Raw genomic sequence first — 7,476 nt, forward strand, 5'->3', positions numbered from 1 at the left:
AGATTTTCCAACACCGCTATTTTTAGTAACATTTAAGGATTTTTCTATCTGGTTAGTGAGAACATACAATCAATGTTAAGTAATTGTACGAATGATGTCATGATACATTGATTATTGGTCAGATATGGTTAAATACTTATGCAGCTAGCTTTATTTACATTTATTATAAGTGATAGAATCATAGAAGTACTTAAAAGATTACTTCAGTCAGAATAAGCCAATGCAATTTTGTATTGCCAGTGCGTTCATAGATCAAGTCTTCTCCTTTTGTTAATTATATTAGGTATATGAATGTAGATATATAAATCCGAACGATTTATTAGAGTATTAGAATGATGCTAGAATGGTAAAGTTCCTTTCCCCATTCCGTTCGTAATATTAATTACCTTCATTAATATTGTTAAGCATAACTATCAATTTCAAAGTAAATTATACAAGCAGTGATACGCGAAACAAATTCGCTAATGCATTGTTTACAATAACGCGATGCTAATTTTTCGACTGGCTATTTCACGATTTGTTTTGTTCCATGTTAATCATTTTAATTTTCTTGCAAAAATTTATTTCAAATCCCATCTAAGGCAATTCTAACCAGTTGTATTCCGAATTCTATCGAATTTACCATTTGCCTGCGAACTAAATTATTCATATTTAATTAAATAAATAATTAAATAATTCATATTTAATTAATTTAAAGATTTATCAATCAGTGCAATCGGGTACAACGATTGTATCATCTGCAAATTGATATATGTTCAATATTGCTAATTGTAATAACAATTTACAGATATTTGTCTTTGATAATATTTAATATTGAAATGAAAAATAAAATCAAAAATATTCGTCTATATATTTTCATTCATTGGATCTTTGTATACACTGTTTATCTTGTGGTTCCCAGTAAATATAAAATTGTAAGTTTTTAAGTTTTTTTTTTATATACAAAGGAACAAAACGTTCAGCTGTGCCGAGACAGCGACTGTCAAAGTCAATGCCGTGACCAGGATTCGAACCTGGGTTGTCGCGAAGTACTAACCACTATACGATCACGGCTATCACCACTGAACTGATGATAAGCTTTCTTATTTTCTACTTGAAATATGCTTACGCATGCTTACCACTCAAGTTGCTTAATATAGCACTGAAATGCAGTCAGATAATTGTTTGTAACATTTACATGTCCGATGAAAGAATTTTGATGCTCTATTGCTTTCAGTTTATTTCTATGCAAAAAGTGATATTTCCATTTCAAGTAACAGTTAATCATTTAAATTCGTTTCAAACCAAAAATGCAACGTTGCAACAACACCTTTCTAAAGTCGACCATTAAAGGCAATCTTATCCTTTTATATGTTATGATATTCAGCCATTTTAATGATTTTTTGAAACATAAATTACATGCAAATTGCCAAAAAACATTTTAACTCTGTCAAAACGTCTAGATTTGTAGTTGGTGTCATGATTACATTTGTATTAACAGTAAAGACGATTCAATACTTTTAGAAAATGTAAGTTTGCATGTTTAAGTTTTCGTTGATTACTTATTTTACCTTCTATAAGGGTATTCAAACGATTTATATGATAAAAAAACTTTGCTTTTGCAAATATTGACATTTGAGCAGTTCAATATTTTTTACATTTGTAATCATCAATCATAATATTGCAATTTTCGTTTACTCATACAATGTCCCGTAACAATCCTGTAAAAAGGGTTTAGTATATCACGTATAAACTTATATAAATATGTCGTTAAATATGTCAGTAAAAACCAAAAGATGTAATTGAGTTTGGACATTTTATTAAGATTGACATCGGCAACTGTTAATAAAATATACATTATAATATCTTTTATTCTTTTTCATATTTAACTTTCTCGTGAGACAAATTAGGGGAGAATGTAACATTGTATACAAAACCGTTATAGTTTCCTCGCATATTTTATTGTTATGAAAAAGAATTAATGAAATTGTAAAGAATTGTTGAACGCCAAATAATTTTTGTTCAAATCTTTTCGACATACAGAATAGCCTTTATCATATTTGTTTACACGACATGTTTATAATATTTAAACTTTCGACTTACAAGTTGTTTTTGTTTTCTCAAACACATACTCTTATTTGATTTCTATTATTATTATTTTTTTTATTATTATCATTATTAATATTATCATTATTATCATCATCATTATTATTATTGTTGTTATTAAGTATCGAACGCATTAAATATCTGCACACACACATTAATTCAATATATCAAATAAAAGTTTAATGTGATTTTTACTTCTTTTTGCATATTAGATTTATTTTTAGTAATGATTTCTAAACATTTCTATATTACAGTTTTGGTGTATTTGTACGGTTTGTATATCCTTTGCTGTTGAGCGATAAAATAAATGTGTCATAATAAATTGCTATCCGAGAGCACACACGTGTATCACGTGACACGCAGTCGGGTTATGAAGTTTAAATCAAATATATAAACAATGAACCGAAGTTAAGAATAAGAATGTCGTTTTTATTTTTTTCCTTTTAATTAACGCACAATCTCCTTTCTAGCTTCATGTTTTGTGAATTCTTATTACTTCATGTTGTTTTGATATGGTCTTCACCTGACACCATTCATTGTAGAAAATTGTTCTGAGTTCTACTTTGAAACTGGATGATGTTGTGTGTTGTATTTAGATAGAACTTTAATGTTAATCAATTAAATGTCAATTCAAGATTTTTGCATTAGCTCACAGTTACAGTTGTTGACATATTTTTATGAGTACAATTTGCCATGGTAAATGCAAGCAATGCATGCATTTGTAAACACAAAATAAATAAAAAAAGTAGGAGATATAGAAAAATGAAACACATACACGTGTAACCTTTTTAGATAATTCAACAATTTTAGATGATTTTAATTTTTGAAATTGCCAAAGAATTGCATTGCAAAATAATCCGGCTGCTATTTAAATATATGCATTTTAATATTTTTGGTTTGTTTCTTATCCTTTAAAATGGACACAATAAATATTCTTTATTGTCTCGGGTGCAATTATATAATTATACGATTCCAACATAATTAAATTGACTTACTTTTTATTCAATTTGGAGTGTTCTCTAACAACAGCAAAATAATTATGAAAATTGTTGTGCAAAAATATACATGACAAACTTATCCCAAAAACTGTCATAGATATATATTTTATCGAAACAGTAGCAACATTCTTATTCATTTTTGTAATTATAGGTAATATGTTGGCCATTTATACATTCTCAGAACTTTGTCATTTTGATCAACAGCAAAAACCACACTGTATTAAAATATAAAATATTCTGGTAAAAAATGTTATTGGATTTCAAATGCATGCATTTTTCGTTTTTAAACGTTTGTTTTCAATTTCAAAATAAATTTGTGTTTTGAAATGAATTTTTAGTTCATATGACAAACCGAGACGTTACAGATAAAATCTTAATCTAACCGCAATGATTGAGAATGAAAAACAATTCAGAAAGAAACATAGCATATGTTCTATTAAAACTTTTTGAAACAATATTGGAAGTAATGTTTTGTTATCAATACACCATTTTCTCAAACGTTATAGATGAATATTGAATGAATGTCGTGCTTTAAATTGTTCTTACTCATTAAACAAATCATTAAATCAACATACATGTACTTGGGAAAAATTATACAAATAAAGTACTATTGTTACTTTTACTATGACAAAAAAATATTAAAATATTCACTAAATATCATATTGTTTAAAGTCATTTGATGACGTAACACCTATAGCAATATATAGATAAGTAGTCATGGTTGCTTGCCAAAACCTGCATAGTCTAAACCAGCCTTAAATAATAGAAATGAAACGTTAACTATTTGCGATAACTTTAAAATAATCAAATCATAATGGTATTGATGTTTTAACTGGAAAATACAAATCTAACTGAAATTAAGAAGTTCATATGTAATATGTCATTTTCAATTGGATAGCTAGGTTTTGATATTAATCAATATCAAAAATGTTTGAATAAATCAATGAATTATGGTTCCGTTATGTTTTGTAAAATAAACAATTCGGTACAATAGAATAGTCGCACAATGAAAATTCTGAATTACATCACAAGGTCGTTTTCTTAAGTATTGTCTTTGTAATCCCTTGTTTATAAATTTAACCTATTTTTTCCAGCCTTGTGACTTCATTATATACTTTCTGTAATGAAGTTTATACCCCGAGGGTGTATGAATATGAAAGTTCCGTTTAGACTTTTTAAAACAAAGCGATTTTTTTGGACGGCAGTATATGAAATAAGTGCCGGAACGTGCAACACAACAAAGTCATGGTTCTTATTTTATTCCAAAAATATCATTGGATTTCAATTATGATTGATGAACGAGTGCATTTTTTATGCGCTAAAATGTCATCGTACTGCATGGTAAAATGATAAGCTGACAATTTCCTTAGCCATGTAACTTTATACTTTAAACCATAGTCATCTGCATTCATTTGTCGTCTGCTTATAATCGTATAACACTTCTCTTGAATGTTTTCTTTCAAACAAAGGTTAGCACATCGTTAAGAGATAAGGCATGTTCCGTCATTGTTTGAGGCTATCTATCATATATAAAGCTGTTTTCTAGAATATAATATAAGGTCCGACAGTGTTTTGATGTACCATTTGTAACTTTGTATTTCTTAGGAAAACGATACCACAACGTGACCTTCAAAATGTGCTCATCTTAGGAAATGGGCAGTTTCTCTTTAATTTCTTTGCAGTATTTCTGCCAAGAATATGTTACTTAAAAGCCTGATTACAATCTGCTTTTCATCAATTTAATTTAAGAACATACAATCAATGGTAAATAATTGTAAGAATGATGTCATAATACACGTATTGCTGGTAAGTTATGGTTAATCACTCTTGTAGCCAGCTTTATTTACATTTATTATTATAAGTTATATAACTATAGAAAATATTGAACGATAACATCGGCTAAGAGAATCGAATGCAATTTTGTATTGCCCGCGCCGCTCATAGATCAAGTCTTCTTCTTTTTGTATAAATATATATATACTAGAATGATTTATTAGAGTATTTTCGTTATTTTATATAAAACTCAAAACTATATCTCTTAACATCATCAGATCATTAAAAATATACTATGCTCAAGTTTGATATTAAGAAATATTGATAATTGCTACACAGTCTCTTTGTAAGTATAAAACAAACTTGTTTTGATTTCATACAAAATATATATGATCTGTTTAAAATTCTACACACTATAGCTGGTCACAATATGAAGATATAGTGTCATTAAAATACTGGCAGTAATTTAAGAAAGAACAAACTTTACTTGAACCGTAATCTAGGGAACGCAGCTTCCCAACCGCAATTTTTTCATTCTTTTTTCAACTATGACATATTCAGTTAGAATTAAATAGATTTCAATAGCTTTTTGTGATTGAAATATTTTACCTGAGGATGAGCATGGTATATCTTCAACTTCAATAAGTTAATATTATCAACGTATATATCAAGATGTAGACTAATAGGATATATGGCATAAAATAAGCTTGATAAATATCGCTGATACCTTGAAAATTATTTGTCTATATCTACGTTCAGTTTTGTATAAATTAACTTGAAATGTATACGTTTAATATAACTATATTGCTGTAGAAAATAAAATTATAGATAATCACGTTTACTCTAAATATTTTGCAGATTTGTACGTTTTAATACTCGTATTATTGAACATTTATCCAACATTTATGAAAATTAACAAGTTAAGATCCTGGCATAACTTGTGTGGTTTGTTTTGTAATAACTCGCTCTTCCAGATCATCATTTTATTTCTCTTTTTATTCCACAACGCTTATCCGGGACAAAATAATAGTTTTGAAACAGTTTTGCGAAAATAAAAATCATAATCATAGCAAAACGATGTGGCGTCATAAGAACGCAAATATCAAATTATTGTATTGCTTTTTGATTGTTTTTATCCTACAATGCTTGAACGTGATCTCTTTCTAACTGTTTTTTACTAAAGAGTTTTTTTTTCTTACTTGAATGTGATAAGCGTTGTCATAAAACACATGAGACTTCACTCGTCATACTTTTTATGTTTACTCAAAGAAGAAGCCCTGGCAAAACTTTACTGGAAATGAATTGCCACTTCACAGAACGTTGACAAAAACGTTTGAAGTTTATTATGCTGCAACTTTTATTTTCTTGATCTTTTATCTAGATCAACCTTGCAATGAATAGAAATTGATTGAAATGCTAGCACAAAGAAGGCAAGAGGGTAGCTGAAATTAATTGGCATGTGCTTCGTTTTAAAACAAAAAACACCTTATTGTATTTTTGTCATAAACGACATTCTTTGTTTTGAATTTATTGATATATGCTTTAAAAGGTATACAGTAAAAGACAAAAACAAACAAGAACAACGTTATGTTTGAAAAATCTTCAATTATAGAGAACCTAGTAAATACAATTACATTTTGCTCCCATTTGTAACAAAAACACCTTCGTATAAATAAAATGTCATATCCGCCAAATGTGCATTTTTGTAAATACAATATTTAGTTCGGAGTATGTAAATTGTTCTTGTTTTATAGAACTATTTACATGTACTAGTATGTTTTTTTACCAGATACCCCGGCTGCTTTTGCGACTCCGTAAATACAGTGTTGCACGACCGTGCAAATATTTTGACTTAACGTCATTTGCGTTTAACAAATTCTTTTTTTAAGTATAGTACATTTGTGTCATATCTGACCTTATATTTGCTCTGGAAATATGATTAATTTTTCGCTTTATTTATATGTAATAAATTATTTTTTTTGTGCAAAGAAGACTAAAGTCTCCTAATCTTTGACATTTGCGTTTATTAGACAAAAAATGTAAATTCTTTTGTATCTGTCTGTCATGATTTTCATTTTATCTACTCTTGTCACTAAGGTTGATAAAAGGAAAATGCAATTCATGTTTAAAATTGTGGCATGAAATAAATACATTCAAAAATGGCATTTCTACGGTGCTTTTTATATAGTCGCTATCCGTTTTATACGCCAATAGTAAGTAATGGAAGATAGTAAAAACGATAAATAAGTGTTGGTTTTTTTTATTCGCTAATGCATTGTTTACCATCCATTAAGTTATGCTATTTTTTGACTGGCTATTGTTCCATGTTCATTGTTCCTCGTCAATAGATAATTATACAATGTATGTAGGTTGAGGGCATATTACTCTATACCGTAAAATATGTATGTGCACAACTAATGATTTACAATAACAAAAATATACATGTACATGTATTGGTATTGGAAGTGTTTATTTGACCTTGATCTCAATTCTATAATTACAAATGTCACATACAATTCAATTAACAAAGAACTTCGTTTTATGTATTTTAACCAAAAAAGTATGAAAAAAAGGTCTTGCAAATATTATTTGTACGTTATTTATACTTCTGGATATCGTT

Source organism: Ruditapes philippinarum, unplaced genomic scaffold (assembly GCF_026571515.1).
Source record: "Ruditapes philippinarum isolate M1 unplaced genomic scaffold, ASM2657151v2 ctg1826_1_1_1_1, whole genome shotgun sequence".
NCBI lineage: Eukaryota > Metazoa > Mollusca > Bivalvia > Venerida > Veneridae > Ruditapes > Ruditapes philippinarum.